This window comes from Callospermophilus lateralis, chromosome 3, assembly GCF_048772815.1.
Source record: "Callospermophilus lateralis isolate mCalLat2 chromosome 3, mCalLat2.hap1, whole genome shotgun sequence".
In the NCBI taxonomy this organism is placed as follows: Eukaryota; Metazoa; Chordata; class Mammalia; order Rodentia; family Sciuridae; genus Callospermophilus; species Callospermophilus lateralis.
In genome coordinates, this window is record NC_135307.1 from 17,244,218 (window position 1) to 17,266,248 (window position 22,031).

Sequence of the window (22,031 nt, forward strand, 5' to 3'; positions counted from 1 at the left end):
GACTTAGCCTCAACCACTGCATGGTTACCAGCTTTCCTCAGTGGGTGTGATGGTGAAAATGAACTGATTTTGAGATGTCGATGTTCACTTTTCTACGGGGACTTCAGTGATAACTCGTTTTGATAAGAGGGGGGAAAATACCAAAACTATTGCCTTGCATGATGCCAGTGGCTTGCTGTTCTGTCTAGCCGATTCTCAATTTTTATAAAAATAGACATCCTGCATTTTTGAGACGTACCGAAGAGGACCATGGCATCTTTCCATCTCAGGGCTTCTTGTCCCTTTGGGTGTCTTAGGGTAGACATAGTCTTGAGACCCAATCTTGCTACTTCCAAACACAAGGAAAAATAATCCCTCAACCACCCCCTGCATAGTAAGATTGAAATGTTTTAATTGCTTGCAGTTAAGTGCCATTAATGTCATTTAAAAAGTAATACTTAAAGGAAACATTTAAAGTATTTTGTTCATTTTTATGTTTGGCTGTTCCTTTGTTCTGGAAGCCTGGCTTCTTTTCTCTTTGCTTGTTTCTTTATCTCATGTCTGTTTTTCACTGAAATGGCAACGCTCTACTGATCATTTCAAGGCAAACTACGACCAACGTGTGAAAAGTAATGATTGTTCCCCAGGCTAGAACTTTCAGCCAAGCAAAGTGGAGAAATGGCTAGTCACAGGTTTTGAGAGGATGATCTTAAATAGATTTTTTTTTTTTTAATCAGAAAGGGAAAAATATACATGAGGTCATTATTCTGTGTGTGCCTCAGTCTGTGTCATAATTAGCTGTCTGTCCTACTGGTTCAAGTTAGTCGTTTGGGCCACACATGGGCCTGGAAAACTTCAGGAAGTTGCTGGTCGTGAGCCTTCCAGGCACAGTCACACCCTTGGGGGTTTTTTAATGGGATTTTATATAACTACTCCACAAAGTGGACTTTCCCAATGATCACACGACACAAATGGAGACATACAGAAACCGTCTAGCACTTCCAACTTTCAGGGGAAAATTATGCCCAGGGCAGTCTTGACTGTCGGTACCACTGAAGACCCATCCCTGCCTCTTTCCCACACGTGCTCGGCTCTCCCTGCCTGCAGCACACACAGTCCCCCTGGCCCAGCCCAAAACCTTTAGGCTCTAGTTATAAAGTTCTGGCATCGCTTTTGAGAAAGAGCCAAATAAGGATCATCTATGGAGAGACCTTTACTGCTCTCATGGTCCTGAGCAGATGCTTGGGGAACCGTGTGTGTGCAGGTGTGGATGTTGGTTTTTACCATGGGACTCAGTCCAGCCAGGCCCAGGGTGTTATAAGGAGATGGCAGATAACTGGAACTTCCTTATTCTGACAAGTTTATGTTTCCCAATCAACCTACCCATGGATCTCATTTATGTGGGTTTCTACCCCATAGTACCTCGGTACCTCTTTGTGTGTTAAAATTTCAGGCCCTACAGCCAGATCTGGCAAAGAGGCTCCCCCCGTGTCATTTATCCCATGTCTTCTGTGGGCCAGATACTGAATCAGGCACTTTATGGATGTTAGCTCACTGAAACCTCACTACACCACACATGAAGTATTTGCAAACCATTACACATGAGGACATGGAGGCTCAGGAAAGCTAAGTAACTTACCCAAGGGCACACAGCAAGAAGGCAGTAGAGCTGGTATTCAAAAGTATGGCCAAAGTCTGCTTTCAACTTTGCTACAATGTCTTTCGTGCACTCTTGTGAGTATGTGTATGTGTGTGTGTGTGTGTGTGTGTGTGTATACATGTATTCTTCAAGTTTCATGAACACAGTTTACAGATATGAGGGGAAGAGGTGGAATAATCTTTACCCCTGAGAGGGCATGAGGTCTTTGTGTTTTACACCAAGGGCCTAAAGGGTTGCTCTTGAAGACACCTACTGTGTGCTGTTATGGTTTGGTTTTGAAAATACTGTATATGGCACTTTTTCTGTACTGTCACAGATGCCCTTTGAAGGTACTCTTTGCACTTTATTTGCCTACTTTGCAGGAACCCCGCATACAGCAGGAATAAAACAGTTCAAAGCACCAAGCTGCATGCTCTACCAAATGGAACAGGTGCGTGTGTTGGCGTGTGCATAGATGCTTCCCCAAAGAGTCCAATCTCAGCAACACAGAAAATAAAAAATTGCCTTGAGTTGGGAGCCTGGGAACCTTTGATAGAACCCCTTCCCTGTGTACGATGGGTACCAGGCCCTGCCAAATCACCTCAGAGACCACCTCTGTGGAGACTGATCCATTAAATTCCCATGGGCATGTTTGGAAAACTCTGCTCTCCAAAGGAGCAGGTCAGAGGGAATAAGAGGTTGGATTCCTCCCACTAAGATTTGAGGAGTCAGTGGTCTAGAAGTTACTTGAATGTTACCTTTCTTGAGATGGGGCTGGATAGCCCATGGAGCACACGCCATAGTGCAAACCTGCCACGTGTTCTGTACGGTGCATCGGCACCATGGGCCCTTCAGTCTGCACCCCTGCCCCACCACAAACCTCTAATCAACACCTTCACCTTGCACACGGGAAGAGCATGTTTGGCATCTTCAGTGGGTGGCCGTGTTTCTCAGCTGACATGGCACTTGGGTACTCAGTGTTTCCTTCAAAACTTATGTGGCGGTTTGCTGCTGAGAGCCAAGGGACAGTTTGGGGAGACCAATGCAACCTGGTATTTGGTCCTAGCCCAGTAGTGATTTCAGCAGGGTGCCATTTTGGGGTAGGGTTGCATAGTGTGTGGGGTGCCCGGGACTACTGTGCTCCACAAGTCACAGCCTGTCACTGTGGGCACATCAGTTCCTGTACCACATCGGCACCTCAGGGGAGGGGGGTGCAGACAGTCATCAAGGGCCCTTTTTGTTCTGCAGTTCTCTCATGAAACATTCTCCCCCCCCCGCCGCCCCCCATCTGTGAGCCAATTAAGAAAGTTGTGAGTTGGATTTATGAATACTGACTAACGGTCTCGTCCATTCTAAGGGAAGGTGAGAACTTAGTCTTCTGCCCTTTTGGATTGTGTTTTCTGGGTGATAGATGGAGACCAGATATATTTCAGAGACTGGTGTCCAAATTTAGATTATGCCCTGTGTAGTATCTCTACCTTCCCCTGTAGCTCAGTGGCACACTGTTACCCGGGGGGAGAAGGGGGTTTATGCTACACGGGCATTTTTTGCATGATGTTAAGACTAGTTAAAGAATTTTAAGCCTTGCTATTTGCAGTCAGTTGTACTAAAATTATCCCTTTAATTACTTCATGAATTCATGTACTTTCATGTCTCTCTCTCTCTCTCTCTCTCTCTCTCTCTCTCTCACACACACACACACACACACACACACACAGGAAATGGCTATTTTGAGTTCTGTGGGGACTATTCCATGTTGAAAGTCTTCGTTGTGCTAAACATTATCAACCCGCCCCCTGGTCTCCCTCTGAGATGATGTCATTTCCTGGCTAAGTGAAGGCCACATGTCTGTCTGCTTGTTTAGGGAATCAGTGACCATGTGGAGGGCCAGGGTGTGGGTGAGGCAGGTTTGGACTTGCTGGATCAGGTAAGAATGTGAACCACACCATGGGTATCACAGTTCAGGGACCACAAGGAGGGTACAGGACGACAAACACGCAGAGCCCTCTAAGAGAAGAAAGGAGGAACATGTCTACCTTTCACCCCACATCCCTGCTTCTTGTGTTCTGCCAAGATTTCTAGTGGGGCTATTCTTCCTCACTGTTATGATGCTGTGGGGTGCAAAGCCAGTGGCTGAATGAGCAGAGGAAGCTTAAGGGCTAGTTAGTAACGGCCTTTAAAAGAAAAACACAATTCTCTGAAGCAAAAGTCACCCTAATTTGGCATGTTGATTCTGCAATATGGAAACTTTGAAATGGCATGCTGGTTATATGGCTCCTGTGCACCCTGCCCTGTGTGATAGCTGGCAGACTTGGCAGACCTGACCATGCTCCATGTAAACCTGGGCCCTTCCAAGACAGTCTGTGGTCACAGACATCAGTGCAGGGGCATGAAGAAGAAATGAGAGAGGTGTCTGGTTTTAGTGAGAATGATTTCATTTTCACAGGTGCCAGAGGTTTAGAATCTCCTTTGGGTTCTTGGTTCTTAAGTAAAAAATCTCAAATAGTTCCCCATGCATTGGAAAACCACAACAACAAAAATTCCTTCACAGGACCCCTGCCCCCGGGAGCCAGTGGGCCTGTGCTGCAGAGAATAACTTCAGAACCTCTCCTTCTCTACCAGGGTTCTGAGCTCCAAGGGGGGAGGTGCAGCGGTGGTGCCTAGAAGTGATATGCAAACTACCCAGTGTGCCAGCCCCAGCCCCTTTCCCACCCCAGTCGCCAGTCACAGGCAGGGGACCCAGTGATGAATGATGATAAACCTATGTGTGGAGTTTTTACCTGTTTTCTCTTTGTAGGATTTCATGGTGCTTAAAAAAAAAAAGGCATTTTACAGATAATGTGTGTTGGGGGGATTTCATAATGTTCTTAGGAAAAGTACAAAAGCGAATTGGCTTGTGTCATTTCAATAAGCTGTGCTGCTATTGTCTTTATTTGATGATGTATTTTTTTTTAAATGATGGAGAAAATTGCAACAAAGACCTTCTGGAAGATCCAATCTAATGCTTCTCCTGTGTTCCTTTCTCTCATTGGTGCTGGGCGGGGAGCTCTGCTCAGGACAGGTGTGCTGGCCAGACAGCACAGGTGAGGCCCCGGTCCTAGCTTGAACTCACTCCTTACATGCAGTTATCAGCAGAGACTCACTGGGGGGAGGAGGAGCCCCAACTCCCCTAGAAGAGACATCTTCAATAACCCAGTATTGTCGCTGCACATTTACTTTAATATCCTTATTTGTCCTTGAACTTGATTGCATGTTGCTGGGGGTGGACATCATGATAAATCACATATTCTAGGTGAAAAACTGGACATTGTGACAGGAACAGCTGCTTGTGTGCTGATCTTTCTTTCTAATTGTGTTTGATTTTGCTATTGCTATGTCTGTTCGTCAGCCACAAGCTTATTAATAATGGGCAGAGATAAAAACAGCTACCACTTTTGAGCACCTGTTGTGTATGAGGTACTCTGCTAGGCAGGTCACAAACATCTCATTTAGCCTTCCCAATGAAAGAACACACGGAGTACCTTCATTGTGTAGGTAAAGACTTTGAGACTCAGAGAATGAGAAACCTCTATCCAACTCAAGTTTCAAATCCGAGTCTCACTGGGTCGTGGAGTTCACGACACATTTGCTTTGATCACTTCTCCAGCAAAGGTGATGGGGTTCTTTCAGACCTGTCCTCATCGTCTCTCCCCTCCAATTTGTGCCATGATGTCAAAGGTACCTTCTTGGCTGTGAGTTAGAGCAAGATCAAATGCCTTGGCTAACACAATCAGACTGCTGGTTATGAGCTGATCAGGGACAGATTTGGCTCATATTTTTATTGTATTCCTGGTCTTGGCACAATGTAGAGCACATGTTAGGAGCTCAAAGTGATCTTTACAAATTGCCAATAGGTCAGTGCATCTCTTTGTCCTTTAGGGTAAAAGCAAAGAGTACTGACCTCTCAGGCGCTGCATGAATTTCTGTTTCATTATGCACCCGTCTCTGCTTCCACCATTCTGAATGACTTGCAAAATCCTCAATTGGTCCATTATTTCTTCTATCTTCAGGTCTTTGCCCCCCACTGTCACTTTTGGAAGTCCTGATCACTTCTGTGGCCCCTTTCCTATTCTACCACCCAGCTTATTCAAGTGCTTTGGGACACAGTGGAAAGCTGTTTCTTGCTCTTCCCATCTCTTCAGAGTGAGTCAGTTGCCTTCAACACAGCCCCAGCGCTCCTTGACTGGAGTGCGAGTTAGGTGGGATTTAAACTGTTTTTTTTTTTCTTTCTGCTATGAAGATTATAAATTCCTCAGGTCAGGGAATGTGCCTTTCATTTCTATTCAGCACCACAACCTCAGCCCCTATTTCCTGACACTATATATAGACCACTGATTTGGTGAATAATTTTAATGCCCTCGTTGATAACATATTTGCATCTTTCAATGCAGATTTAATTTTTTTTTTTTACAACTTGGAAATCATCTGGAGCCCAGGCTGATGGCATAAGTAACTTATCCAACATCTAAGTATTATTTTAATAAAGCCAAGTGTGTCTGCAACAAAATGAGTTTAATTTGTATTTACAAAGAACTCCAAATTTTTCATTATTGATAGTTGTTGAAACAACTAGACCGTGGAAAGATGCCTGCTTTGAATAACAGCTCTCATCTATATATAGCTAATAGTATGTTTATTTACAAGCCAATCTTATTATGACAGAGTGAGTTGGAATGTTGATGCACTGCATATGAGATTATGCTTCGTGGGGACGTCAAATACAAGGCAAGTGTGCCACCATTTTTTACTTCTATGCCCAAGGTAGACCTCAATCAATCACAGAATTCCTTCCCTGTTAATCCAGGTGCATTCTTAGAATACCTTTTAAGATCATACTCCCAGTTAGAAGTTCTCAAAATATGGTCTGCAAGCCCTTATACATCCTTGAGATTCTTTCAAGGGTCCATGAGGTCAGAGTTATTTTCAAAATAGTATCAAGATACCGCTTGCTTTTCCGCTCTCAGTCTCTCCTAAGAATACAGTATTTAGACTCAAATAACATTAGTCACTTAGAGGACACAGGCAAGGTGATCTGATACCTTTTGTTGAATATGAAAAGAATTTTCCAAAATGATAGTAAATGTGCCTGCATTTCTTGGAGAATTCAGAAGTACCTAAATATAATAATTTTTTTAGAAAGCACTTCCTGCTTAACCCCACAGGAATGTGGTCATGAACAGTGTCTCTCTGGCCCTGTCCTAGCTACTCCATGGGCCATGTGGCCCTTCAGTTCCTTTCTAATAGTTCCAAGAGTCCCTGAAGGGGACTCACTTGTGCCCTGATTCTTGACCACGGTGCCATGGGGGTAAACTTTCTAGAAGCCTCTCTGGTGCTCTGGGACTAGAGCAGATAAGATGGCTTTTCAATGATCTGCTGGCAACAACAGTCACTCTGCTTTTCTCATTGCCCATCTTTCCCATATTGGGAACTTCTAGAGGGAGATAGCGCTGCCCTGCCCCCCGCCGCGCCCCCCATCCTTTTCATGGACCTACCACAGAGCATAGCACATGATAGGAGCGCAAAAGATATTTGCTGAATAAACAGCAAATCCAAACCTTTGGTCTTCAGCAAAGGGGCTCTGCAGACAGTTAGAGAAAAAGAAGAGAGCTCAAATCTGGGGTGGGTGAGCTGGAGGGAAGGTGAGAAAGATGCAGCATGTGAGGGGAGTCTCAGACAAGGGGCGCTGTCCAGCAAACAGCACCTCGGATTATTTCTTCAATCAGAACACTGACCACAATGGCCACTTTTACCTGGCTACTTCCATGAACTTGCCTCGACCTTGGAGCCAGAATGATGTAAACACCCTTGGAACAAAACAATTCCAACTTTGAGATGACTGTATGAATTTGAGATGGCACACAGGTCAGCATCCAGCCACTGTCTTTATGTGAAATATTTAAAATTCAAAGTATTTTATTTTAGTTACACATATCTTTATTTTGTTTATTTTTTTATGGCACTGAGGATTGAACCCAGTGCCTCACGTGTGCGAGGCAAGCGCTCTGCTGCTGAGCCACAACCTCAGCCCCTATGTCTAGGTTTTCATGAGCTAGCTGTTCTTGTAAAGAAAATGTCATTAGAAGAGTTCTAAAGCAAAAAAAGAAAGTCTTTTCTCACACAACCCATATGGAAGAATCCTGTTATAATGAATTTTAAAGATCATTATACTCTTCATTATTGTATTATTTGTTATTTGAAATCATTCTGGATACCTAAGGATTTTCCTTCACTCAGAATGTGATAACATGTTAAGTATTTCCCAACATAATAATCTATGTTCTTATCTGTAAAACTGCTCACATCAATGGCCCTTTTGAATTATTTGCAAATGCCTGAGGCAAAGAACAACTACAGGACCTCTCAGTAAGTATGAATTTATTTTCTAATGAAGAACCTTGGAGAATTCTTTTCCTGGAACCAACAGCACCAGTTGCAAATGTAAGGGAATGGAAATTCATATAATGCTAGCACAGTTTATGGCTATGCATTTCAATATTTTATGTGGAACATTCATCTATGCCTTAAAGAACATGCTGTTCTTCAGTTGTTTTGAATCCATAGAAAGAAGAAAAGTAATGGACCATTCCATTATTTCTACTAGTGAATATGAATACAAAACAATCTCTCCACTCAATTATTGCCCAGGTGGGGCAGGGCAGGGGGAAGAGAGAAATAACTAATGGCAATGGTAATTGGCCAAAGATGTATAATCCACCTATTCAGTGAACCACAGTCTAGGGAGCTCTACATGAGGCCCTGCGAGAGTGACAGGGACAATGGGGCTGTGTCCCCTGACCTTCAGGATCTCACTTGTAGGGGTAGGTAGCCCTGTGCTATGTGCTCAAAAAAAAAACCCCACAAAACTGTCAGTAAGATAGTATGTGATTAGGTTCAAAAGTCCCTAAAAGGAATGATCACTAGAGTGACAGGAATCAAGAGGGCTTGAGGGTCAGTGTGCGGTCAAGGATCCCGTAAGTGGTGGTGGTGGAGGATCCTCAGGCAAATGTAGGCCCTTTAGGGAGCAGAGGAATAGGAATGGCTCCAAAGCACAATTCTGTGTAATAATTTTCAAGGTTGATCCTTTTGTCCTGAGAATACTCTAAATACGTTCTCATATAGGATCACTTTGCTGTCGCGAGACATTTGCTGTGAAGCGGGGAATGCCTCAAAATGACTGAAACGAGCCACAAACTCTAAGCCAAACTTCAAGGATACACAGAAGATCAACTCTATTGGTCACCGGTTGCCACAGGAAGAGTAACTCCTCCTGAAAGCAAGTGTGACGGCACATGCCGAGTATTGACGCTTCTCCCTTCTCCCGGTATTTCCCCCTTTTCTTGTCTTGCATCAAGAAGATCTCAGATTCCCACTTCATTTCCTCCAGAGAGGAATACAGAGGCAGGAGTGTTCTGGGCTCCATGTTTCAAAACCCTGACCCCCAGGAGGATTTCCCTTGACACAGAGCAGTGGGACTTGGAACACGTTGCTGATTAGTACAGGCCCTGGTGCAGGTCAGGGACAGTGTGGAGAGGCCCGGGTTCCCCCATAGAGGGGTGCCTGTGCACAGCCCCTGAAGAGAAAGGACAGAGCCCTGGACTCCAGCAGAGGAGACTCAAGTGGGCCCTGGCAGCCTGTTTGTGAGTAGGGCGGGCAGGTGAAGGGCCCTGGGATTCTGGCCCCCAACTTAAAGGGAAGTAAAAATCTTCCACCACCTTGGTAGAAGGCTCTGGAAAACTGGAGTCAGGTGAATTTACAGAAATAAAGGGCTTTATTACTTCTTGCACATCTGACCTCTTTTTGTCCCTCTCTGAGCTAAATGGTGGTTCCTCTTGGTTTGGACAGGGGTCATCTTGTTTCATCCCTTTTGTCCTCCATATGCAACATGTGGAAGACTTGTATCCGGGAGACACTCTGTATGCCTGTATCATGCCAGGGACAGGGAATCTCTTCAAAGAAGGGTTGAGGGAGGCAACTTCCTGGAACTGGAGGCCAAGAACATCCCTAGCTGAGCTTCTGCTGCCTAATCCCTCCTGCCTTGGCAGGTGGCTATATCGGTGGGGCAGGGAAGAGACCTCCCAAGTGCTTAGCATTGCCTGCCTCCTGCCTTCAGACAAAGAAAGACAGAGCAGAGTCGGGGGAATCCTCATGGCCAGAGGATCCAGCCAGCCCTGTGACCAAAGCAGGCCCAGGTTCCACCCCAGGCCCACCCAGGGTTGTGTGCCCTCTGGGAAGCCAGATGTGGGTTTGACGCCCACACTTGGGGCCCTTCCCCAGTTTGGCACTGTGAGATCCGGGGCGAAGGACCAATTTCCTGTCCAAACATGGGCAGACTTATTCCAGAAAATGGGTGTGTTGAGGAGAGGTATGGGGTAGACCCTTGTCTCCTCTCTTCCCCTTTCTCTTCCTCGGGCCTCTGAGGAGCTCTTAGGAGAAATAAGCTTGAACCAATCACAATAACTCATACATTGTGAAAGGGGCTGGATAATATTGCAAGGTACAAATATTTTTGTTTCTTGAATTTTCTTTCTTTTTCTCACAGTCCACACCCTGAACACCCCACCGGCCCCAACACAAGCGAGAGAAGGAGGTGACTGGGAGAAAAGCAGAAATAGCTCAACACTTCCCTGGGTTTTTATTTCATCAAAAACCTGAATCCTTGGGGGACACCAGTACTGAAAGTGGTCCCAGGAATCTGAGGGTTTTTCTGCTCTTGTGTTCTTGCAGGAGAAAATTTTAAGCAAGACATGAAAGTAGTGGTGAAAGTAGAGCAAAGTTTATTAGAGGAAGAAAGGAAGACACCCTCAAGGGAGAAGGTGGATCCTCTCAGAGAGGAGAGAGACATCATGCCCCCTTTGTTTCTAAGTTTTATTAGGGTCTCAGGGAAGTTTCTAGAGCGTCCCACAGACCTCCCATTTCTTGCCTCTTGACTGACAGTAGAGTTATCAGACATCTAAGTCCGTATTGCTATGGTCTCACTCACAGGTACCCAAGCGAAACCCGTGGGGGAGCATTTTACTATTACAATGAGATTAAAATGACAAATTAAAGATCTAAAGGCAACTCTTGGCCTCACTGGTTCTAACTGGAACTTATTACCCAGATTTCATGGTTGGTAGGTTTTGCTTTTAATTATCTTGTTTTCTTGGGTCTTGGAAACTTTGGTCTGTGTCAAGGCCATGAGAGCACTCCCTGTCCTTTTAGGATAATTGGTGTTCTTATCAGTAAGGAAGAGTATTAATTTCCTCAGTCCAGAGGAAAATCCTAAAGATAACAGGTTGTTTGTCAAGCAATGTAGCATCCTATTGACCTGAGCCAGGGCAGGGCCAGAACTGCCTTAGATAAACTGCTTTTCGCAAGAAAGTGTGTGTGTGTGTGTGTGTGTGTGTGTGTGTGTGTGTGTGTGTGTGTCGGGGGAGGGGGAGCACCTAGGCCCAGTCTATAGAATTATCCCCTTAACTTCATGATCCTGCCGCTCATGCTATCTGCTCCTATCAACACCGATAGCGTAGTAAGACAGGTCCGAGGAGAAAAGATATGGGGTACACAAGAAAACGCTTTATACAAGCAAAAAGGCAAAGGAATTTAGCTGCACTGGGTGCGGGGGATACCCCAGTCTGGGAAGAGAAAAGCGGAAAGAAGCAAAGAGGGCCGGAGCAGGACCCGAGAAGAGATGCCTGCAGTTGCGTACGTGGGAGGATGGAATCCAGGGTTCTGCTTCACACCTGGGGCAGGGATTCTGCAAGGGCCAGAGGGCATTATTTCAGTGTGTCAGAGAGGGGCATGGCAGGGTAAGCGGAACCCACTGTACAACAGGGTTCAGGGAGTCCCCACCGAGCTCACCTCACCCTGGCACGTCACAGGGGAGGCATGTTGGAAAGGAAAAGGTAGCCTTGGGCTTGGAGAGGGCCAGGTGAGAAGATTGGGAAGAAAGACTACGGAAACAGTCTAAAGCAAGAAGAGGTGTCCTGAGGTGATTAATGACCATAAAAAATGACCCCAAGGGAACTTGACCCCCGTGACCACAGAGCTGAGGGAGAGTCTTCAAGGACGGAGTAGGGCATTGGGGGCCTGGTGACGGGCTCCAGGAGTCTCTTTTCTGCTGGAATTTCTGACAGCCAGTCCTGCCCTGTGCTCTGCAAGAGGAAGGAGGATTCCTTAGGTAGAGGAGGCAGCCTGGGGGACTAGCCCTTCCAAGGTCTGGCCAGGCATTTATGACAAACAAATCACCTACCGCTGTTTGGGACCGGGGAGGGGAAGCCCACTTGAAGATTTGAGGCCAGACACAGAAGTGCTCGGCTTCAACTAGGCCCATCTCAGGTCACCTCAAGCCACGTAAGGACAGAGCGGGTGAGTTAGCACGAAACTCCATGCTGAACCCAAGCAATATATCAGATTTTGTGCCTCTGCATGAACAGCTCTCATCTGTTGAAGGTGAGGTGAAAAATTTTTGTTTGTGATTACCAAAAGGGAGACAAACCTAGAGCAAATAAATGGGACTTTACCAAAGATGCAGAGAACTGGCAGATGAGAGAGGCAAGGAAGTACCGTGGGATTCCCTGTTAAATAAAAACTATGTTCACGGCTCCCCAGCTTCTGTATCTTTAACTTAGGCTGCCCAGCCTTTTCAGACCAGAAATCTAGAAGGTATCCCAAAGATAATTAGAACAAAGCAGCAGGTGGCCACTTAAAAATATTTAAAAAAATAAAGAGGCTAGAATTTTTATATTAGAAACCCCTACAGATACTTGCACACGTGCACAAAACTAATGACTGTGTTATTAAATACTTACATAAGTATTTATTGAATATTTAATGTGAGTTGTTGCTATTACTTCTACTATTATTATTTTTATCCTCTGCTATTATCTACACAGAAAAAAACAACTGATCTAGTGGGAAAAAAAAATAAGTAACTCCGTATTTGGCCACTGCAGACTTTTGGAAACGTGAGAAAACCATTGGGCTTATGCCTGGAGATATCTGAAGATTCGAGGCCAGACATGGGGAGAGAAAACAGAGAGGGAAGAGCCTCTTATTTTATTTTTAATTATTATTTTTTTTAATTTAACCCTAAGAGAAAAGGAAGAGTCTACCAACAATTGCTGGCTTGCTGAGGAGTTCAAGCTCAACCATGTGTCTCTACCATGTGTCTGGGGGGTAAAAACAAAAATGCAATTGTTACTATTTGCTGAGGAGGGGATCCTAGGCACACCCATGCGTGAGGTCACAGCCACCACTAGCGGGTGGTGTCGGGGCTGCCGTGTAAAATCAAGACTTGCTTAACTCAATTTTTCCCACATTCTTCTTGTGGCCATGAAGCCCTTGATCCGAACACAAAATCCAGGCCTTAACAGAAGTGATGGGGGCTCCGAGAGATGCCACCTCTTTGTCGTTCTCATCTCTCTGCAAGGTCACTTGGGTGAGTTTCTTAAGGCCAGGACGACAACCACCAACTTCAGGGATTAGGAGTTCTTTCCCTTCAGCAGGAAGATGAGCATCAAGCCAGGTGGGCATCTTCTGCCCGTGGAGACCTCCTCCCGAGCTCCGCTCTCCCAGGAGGAAAGCTCTGAATTAGCAGCAGGGCTGGAGCTGCCTGGTGCCTCCTAAGGACTCAGGCCCCCTTCCTGCCGGTCCATCTGAGGAGCGGAGGGTGAGTCAGCTCTCAGGGTAAGAATGGCTGTAATGCCAGAGTGGTGCCAGGGGACATCACAATATTGCTGGCTGTCCCTGTTAGCCACCAATGTGAGCACCCGGGATGGGCACACAGGGCCGAAGGAAAAAGATGAAGCAGCTAAGGACTACGGAGTGCTGGAGGGGACTTTACCATCACGTTTGGAATGCCATCCCTAGGCCACCCTGAACCTCCCCTGCCCTCCGTGGGCTCCTTTTACCCAGTGTGGCTCCTGGAGAGAGAGAACAGGCACAGCAGGCTCTCCTTCCCCCTCTCCCTCCTTCCGGGTTCTCCCTTCTTACCAGGCGTCAGCTCTGTGATCAATGTCCCCTATGCCAAGGAACGGGCCTCACTCAGAGGTTCCTCTCCTGCACTCTGACAGGACCTGGCTGTAGTCAGGGCTGTTGTCTCTCCTTGTCACATGTTTTGAGTGCACCCTTTTAAGCGTCCTATGATTCTATTCAAAAATACCTCTTGGCGTACGATGAGCATCATTTCTCCTTGGAAGAGCCGACCTCCATTTGATCTTTGGAGGCCGGGAAGTGAAAATTGGGGGTTATAACAGAATTTGTGTGTGCTTTGGAAATCAGTGTCTGCTCTGTGAAAGCTTCTAATTTTTCCTTCATTTTTTTTTCTTTTTTTTTTTTTAAAAAAAAAAGTCCATCCCACAAGTCTTTCAGGGTCTGGGAGAAGCAGTGATGACTAGTGCGGAAATACACGCTGGTTGGTCGGATGGGTCTCAAGGGCGTGCCCTTCCTTAGGCAGGGCTGTGATAAGCAGCAGCATTGCATCCCAAGGCCCTGCCTCGTCCAGAGCCTGCAGGCCCTGCCAGGCCAAGCCAAGTCCCCAGAGGCCCCTTCTTGGGTCCCCGTGAGCCAGGAAAGCCTGTCCTCACCAGTCATCGGATAATTACAATAAAGAAGTGGTTTGTCTCTCAGAGGCTGGAGAAGCCCAGCCCAGGGACTGGGAAGCCTACTAAACTCTGGATATGGATTCCCACAAAGGCCCAGGTTTGTTATTAAATACAGAAGTGGTAGAACCTTCAGGAAGTGGGGCCTAGAGGGGAGGGTTAGGTCACTGCAAGTGTGTACTCAAGGGACACCATCTCTCCTTTCTCTGCTGCCCAGATGCTGCTGAGGTGAGTGGCCCCTCCTCTGGGCACACCCGCCATGACGTGCTGAGCTCCCACAGGCCCTAAAGCAACAGAGCCAAACCACCACGGACTGACACCTCTGAAACCATGAGCCAAACAAACCTTTCCTTTCCTCTTTTGACTTTCTCAGGTATTTTGTTATAGTAATAGAAAGACGACTCACACATAACTCCATCTATTAAAATCTAGGAAAGTCAATAAAGCAATTTTTTTAAAAAAAAAAAATGTGGTTTGCATTTTCTTGCCCCTAGCACTGTCATTTGAAGTTCACTGCAATCAAAATCCAGGTTCCTTCTACTCTTGCAGCCTGCCAGGGCCCATCATGGAAACCTCAGCCATGGCAGGCTCCTGTGGCCTCTCTGCTGTTCCGGGTGTCTTCACAATATCAAGTCATTGTTCCTCTTTACTCCCAAACTCTTCCTCAGGAGTCAGCTACCTCAGTCCAGTTGGTCTGAATTCAACAAAGCCATGTGGGGGGACTCCCATTTCCCTGAAGTTAGAATGGTTGCAACAGTCACAAAACAAAAGTCCCCTCTGCTCTTCTCCAGGGCTGCAACCCCTCAGATTTCTCTCCAGGAGTCCCCGGGGTCCCTGAGAATGACTTTCTCAGGCAATACTCATCATTCTCCTCTTCACTTGCTCAGCTGGGTGATGCTGCCCATGTTCAAAGTGGCAGGCAGGACAGACAAGATGCCAGAAGCTCCCATGTCTGATATTTAGCTATGGGACAGACGTCCAAGGCAGGGGTCAGAGGGTGCTTATGCCAAAGGCATTGAAAACACTGCCATCCATCTTGCTGCTATTGCTGCTGCTGTCCACAGCACCCTGAGTAACAAGGGAGCTGCCACATGTCCTGTGCCTGTGTAGCAGTGGGGACCAGGAGTGGATCTTTCTTGTCATTTAACTTTTGCTCACGGCTTCTATAACTAATGTTCACTTTTCTCTTCGTAGGCTGAACCTTGCAAGAAACCAGGAGAGGGGATGTCTCAGCCCTTTCCCAGGGTAGGGCTAGGAGAAGGGATATGCAAGGACACTTTCCAGTCCGGGCAGGGATGAAAGGAAAGGGGGAGGGGATAATCAGACCCAATCACAGCTCCAATCACACTGCAGGTTCTCCAAACTCAACTCAAGGACTGAGACCTGCCAACATGGAGGCGGAGAGGTTTGAGGTGACTTAGTCCATCTAACCTCCACAGAGCCCAGATGGCCTCTGCAGTCATACTGATCAATGGCCCTCTCCTCAGCTGCAGTTTGCATATTCCTCACATGAGCGGGAAAGAATCCAGAATGGAACACAGTATTCCCGATGGAGCACCTAGCCTTGTGTGCCAGGTTTGCCTGGGTTTACTCAACATAGAAAGCATTGTCTCTGGCACATGCTTTGAGCTCCCGGGAAGAGATTTCAGAAAGGTTTCCTCATGTCCCCTAGCTGACCTGTGCCCGTCACTGGAGGTTGATAACTTTCTTGTGGCATCCGGCCTTTCTAGCTGCTCAGCCGGCTGGCACGCCACTAAAAGTGACAAAGGGGAATAAGAGAGAAAGGAGAAAAGACACGAGGAGAGAAAAAACCTGCAGTGTGATAGGCAACCGCCAAGAGATTGGAGGGAAGCAGTAACACACGGAGTGGTTTCAAACCTATGGCTCCTTCTTCTAAGGGATGGCTGGGTTTCAATTGCAGGGAGGGAGGAGATAATTATTTTTTCATCATCGCTTTACCCAACAAACATTTATTGAGTGCCTACTGTGTGCCAGGCGTGGTACCCCAAAGTGGAGTTCCAGAGAAGAGTTAAAGCGTTGTTTCCATCCAAAGCACCTCACTGTCTACTGGGGGATGAAACCACGCAGCTGATCAATGCCAAAGAATGTGGCCACTGAAATGAAAGAGGCCTGTCCTGGGTATATAGGTGTGTCATACACAGGGGAAGGAGGCAGGACCCCCGGTAGCTTTTGGTCTGAGAGTGGGAGTGGGTGAAGGTTCCAGGCAGAGCAGAACCATGGGCAAAAGCACAGAGTATGTGTTGGGGTGGGCTCAGGAGCTATGGGCCATGTGGAAATACCAATATGGGCACATGGGAGCAGTCAGGCCCTTGGCCTCCTCAAAATACCATGTTAAAGAACTTGTACTTTATCCTCCAGGCTGTGGGGCAACACTGGAGGTATGAGAAGAAGGATGAGGCCAAAGAAAGGAGTCCAATCAGAACTCTGTCTAGGAACAGAAGCCCAGAACCACAAGGGAGATACAGTACCGTGGAGGTGGGATGTGCCTCCAGGTGTGTCAGGGAGAAAAGGCATTTGATAATGGGGTTAAAGGAACTTCTTGACCAGGAAGAAAAGAGCAGCGCTGAGACCCAGTCCTAGTTCAGAGCTTTGACTTGGTGGCTTCTCCTTAGAAACTGATTCTACAATGTTTTCTGAGGTCTTTTCTTTTCCCCCTTAGTGTGAACTTGAGATAGGAGCTATAGCTCATTCTAGTCCTTGTTCCATCTTCAACTGTGTACATACTTATTGGTGACTGTGCACTCGTACTCCAGCCTCTCTCCTTTGCTTCCCCTCCCTCCTCCCTTCCCTTTCCCTTCTTTCTTTTCTTCCTTCCCTCTCTCTTTCCTGCCTTCCCTCCTTCTTCCCTTCCATGTGGATCAACTGTCCATTCCTAAACGCAGGCAAAAGTTTATTCTTTCCATCCTGGGATCTTCTGACCCATGTGTCTCTTAGTTAAGGCACAAAGATGTTTCCCTGCATCATTCATCCTTAAGTGAGGCCAACCAGGCAGAACTCCATTGTTAGTGAGCGCAGAAGAGAAGAGAATAAAGAGTGAAAACGTACTGGAAATCAGGATCGAGCCAGCTCCTCTTTGTAGAGTCTGGTTATGAAGGGGTCCAGAGTGGAGAAACCACAAGAAAAATCCATGATGTAGAACATCATTCAAGTGGATAATCAGGATGTGGATGCTGGATTTTGACTCTTCTTCCAAGGGAGCATCACTGCCATTCATTGGAAGAATTGCTTAAAGTCTTTTGAAAACCTCCGTTTGGTCAGCAATAGCAGCAAGCCTCTCAAGCTGTACCAGTAAGGTTGCTTCTCAAAGTCAAGTTTTCACTTCTATTTCTCTCTAGCCTCAACAGTTCAGTTTTATTCTTTTCTGTTTTATCAAGTCCAAGCAAGAGAGTTGCAGAAATTCTCCTGCCATAGGACACATTAAAAGGCAGAGCCCCACCACATCAGAGCGCAGAAACAGCCTTAGAGGTGAGTGTCACATCTGTTTGACATGTTTTTAGGGAGTACCTCTGGGTCAGGTTCTAACAGGTGTTAACTTCTGCCCCTGGATTACATGAGAACACAAAAGAGACAACAGTTTACCCTGTTTATTTTGACCACAAAATAACTTCTTCACTGAGATGCGCTCGCTGAATTTTTCAGGAGTTTTAAAAAACTTTCTGTGTCTTTCCACTATCTATTGAGAGTCCTACTGCTAATTTTAGATAGTGCTTCATCTGTGTTGGTATACCCGCTCTTTAGTTACCTCCCCTCCCCTCCCTTCCCCTTTTCCTTCCATCCATCCATCCCTTCTTTCCTTCTAAATTCATTGGTGCTCTGCTATGGGCTAGGCTTAACTGGGATGCTAAGTTCAATGACCTACAATCAAGTGGGAGATGAACAAGAAAATGAAACGAGTAGCAACTACAGAAGAGGAGGCGAGCGTTCACTTGGAACGTGAGAGCAATCCAAGTCTGAAACTCCAGAGCCCCCAAGGCCCTCCCCCAGGATGGGGGCTGCGGTGGCTTCTTACCTCTTCCAAGGTTCCGTTCAGTTAAACTGTCCATGGGCTGATCCTCTTGCCACTTGCACTTGCATTTCCCTCAGAGACACAGCCTCAGCTTCTCTCTGTGTGTGTCTGACACCTTGAATCTCAAGGTCAAGATCTCATGTCTCCGACTCTCCTTTACTTTTTTCTCTACCTGTGGTTTTTCATAGGGTTTGCTCCATCCTTCTCTGTGAATTTCACAATGACTTGGGGTCAGAGTTTCTCCAGAGGAACAGGTGGCCTGTTTGTTCTCTTAACACAAACTTGAGGAGAAAGCTACGTTGAGTGGGCACAAATGTGAATTTTTTTAGGCAACCATTGGTGGTTGAGCAGGGCTTGGAGGGCTGTTGCCTGTGTATCTCCAGAAACCTCGAGGTCTAGTTGGAGACCTATATTAGACAAGGAGAAAAATAATAGAACATTTTTGAACTGCTCTTGCACTGTAGAGGGTTCATTGAGTCGATGGCATGTTTAGGAGTAAACTTTAAAGCAATGGGACTAACATTGCGATTTTTATTGTTGACCAGAATCACTTTGTCTTTCTCAATGTAAATATTTAAAGAGAATACTGGGCCTCCTAGCTTTTGATTCTCCTAGAGGAAGATAACTTTCCTGGAAATATGATTTTTTGTTGGCATTCAATTAGGGACAAAGCCTTCAGCCCACCTTCCAAACTCTCGCTGTACATACAGAGCCCACATGTACCTGCCAACCACCTCTGAACCATCCAAATGTGGTTCCTATTGTTCTTCAAAATTTATTTCCACAGCTAAGCAAAGGAGAAAGAGATTACTCACTTGGCTGATAGGAAATGAAAATAAGTTTAGATAAAAAGCCAAGGAGACAGTTATATGGAGTTCTTACTCTGTCTCGCACTTCCACTTCTGTGAGAACCCAATTAAGGCTCCAGGAAATGTGCCTGAGCTCCCAGGTACACTGCTGTTGTGAGTGTTGGATGTTGTTGATGGCACCAGGATGGGAGAGCCCCAGACTCCTTCATCATAGGTAGTGGCAAGGGGAGGGGGGACCGGGGAAGAAGAAAAACAATCCAAGGCCACCAGATGGCTATACAAAGAATTTTTCTTTCTGTTTAAAACTCAGTATAATGATAAAGATCAGAAATGAAGAGTTAACATATATTTTCAAAAACACTGTTTGGAAGGCAAGCGCTATTTGTTGAGAAGAAAACTGAATTTTATGTTTTTATTTTTTTAAAAAAAGGGGAGATTGAATATAGGAAAATATTCCCTAAGCTTTTGTGTTTATTAAATTTTGTGACATTCTTTTCCCTACATATCAGCTTTTCAGAGATCTCAATTTCCCCTTCTCCCATCTTAGTAGTTCTCTTCTCTTTATGATCTTGGTCTTATTTCTCTCATGTCTCAGGGTCATTGACTTTGGAGAGAAGTGGTTTGGGTTTGAGTCTTGATTTTGGCACTTACTAGCTTTGTGACCTTGGGCAAATTAACCTTGTTTGGTGTATATCTCTTCTCCTGCAAAGAATGATAATCCTCACCCCATGTGGGTATTATAAGTGAAAAATCAAGCTTTTAAAAATGCCAAGTGCTTAGTATTTGTTGGCATCTATGAGCACTCGATCAATGCTAATTTTCTTCCTCAAAAGAACAAGTGTTTTATGTTCAAAGCTATGTTCTTGGTCAGTGTCCTCAATTATCCTATTTGTTCCTGATTTTGAAGAGGCCTTTCCTGTGTCTCTTGCATTTTTCAACCTTTCTAATTTTGAGATCCTTTTCTATACTAAGGCACCCACACTTAGTGAATTCCTTTTTTGTAACTTGGAAGTTGTGGGAAAAGAAGAAATCAGTCAGGAAATGAGGTACCCACGGTGTCTTCAGGAGACGGTCAGAAAAAGACTTAAGTTCTGATGTCGTCACTTGTTTATCCATGAACTAAGGCCATGAGTGTAGGGAAGAGCCCTTTCCTTGAGCATGTGAACTGAGAAGATGAGATCCTTGGAGCATGCCGAAGGAAGAGAAGAGACCATCCAATGAGTCTTGGGGGAAGTTAATGAAGCAGGGGTAGAGGTAGCAAAATGGAAGAATGGAAGTCAGTGGAAGCCGGGGTTAGAGAGGGATTTTTGAGGAAGGAGTACGAGAGTAGTATTCACAGGAGGTAGAGTCTGAAAGGCGTCCATTGAGCCTGTCTTTGTGACTTGGGAGGCAATCTGTAACCACTGCTGGAACATTTTCAGCGGTGAAGACGTGAGGAGCTTGGGTGGGATAAGCTGAAGAAAGCGGCAAAGGGAGCCCGTAGGTGGATTTTTCAGACGAAGTGGTTGGGAAGACAGAGTGGTTGCTGGAGAGGACGGAAGATCAAGGGAAACCTTCGCTTTTTCCCAGAGTATGGCAGGTCCTGGGGCACATTTCTGAGCTGTGCACAAATGGAACCTGATGAGAGAAGTTGAGAATGTGGCAGAGAGGCGGCACTGGGGAGGTAACAGGGTCTTGGGCTAGGAGGAGGGAAGAGGGAGGTGTCGGCATAGCATTGGTGGGGGGATTTCCTTGAACACAAGAATAGAGGGCATTCTCTAAAAGAGATGGGGTGGAGATGGATATCAGTTTAGATTCATTCACAGGCATAAAGGATCCTACCTGACCCTTGAGTAGTTTCACTCAGTGAAGTGGAAGGCAAGGCCAACTTCCTGCTCAAACAGGGAGTCAGGGATGGGATGGGGAGTTTGGTAAGAGTGGTGAAGGTTTGGGATGGCTGTGGTGGAATGTGGGAAGGGGGGTCATTATGAGACACTGTGATCCCAGGAGAGGTGCAGAGACCCTGGGTGTGGCGACTCTGCTCAAGCAGTGCTCAGCAGCACCGGGGTAGAGAGCAGAGAGGGGGAGAATGTTTGGATCGATCCAAGGTTGGCCATAGGCCAGCTGGGGCTGGAAGACAAGTGGCTTTGTGGCATTGAGGGATGTCAGGGGGGAGTGAGAAAGGGATTCGATTCACTGGAAGTCCTTTCAGAATAGGAAGGGAAGCCCACGAAGAGGAGGCAAGCTGGGAGGGAGGGAAGGGAGGGGTTTGTTTATAGGGTGAATGAGGGCTGAAGAGCTGGTGTAAGTGAGGAAAGAAAGAGGAGTTGGAAAGATAACGAGAGATGGTAGATAGGTCTTGGGATTTAATATTTCAAACATGGTGCCGTTTTAGGGGGTGGTCTGGCTGATCGAGGAAGAGAGGTCTGACTTCTCCAGCAGACCTTTGTTAAATTTGCTTATTGTTCAGGTCAGTACTATAACTGCACTTTTCTCTTTGTCTTGGAAGTAGAGTCCATTTGCGTAGATTGTGTAGGTGAGGGCATCCAAAACACCTTTCTTTCCTTGGTATTTAGGGATTCTGAGTCTGGGTCCCTTTGTTTGTCTTTCTCTCTTCACTTCCTTTTATGATATTGAGTTACTTTTTAAATAGATCAGTCAGACAATAAGGAGTTATAGACTTAGATATATGGTAACACCACTATCTCAATTTTTAGGTTCCTGCCTAGCTGGGCAGGTCCAAAAGTTTGCTTCTGGCTGTGGTAATCCAGGACAATCAAAATACCCTTGGAGTGACAGCAGTCATTCACACAGATGCCAGAAGATGAGGCTTTTTAGCTATCTGGGGGATGTGCTGTTTGGATCTCAGTTCTACCACCCATACACACCCTGGGATAAAATAGATAGCTGGATTCTCAGATTCTGTGCCTCTTTCAGGGAATATGCTATTTTCTATAAGCAGTCATTGCAGAGGAAGA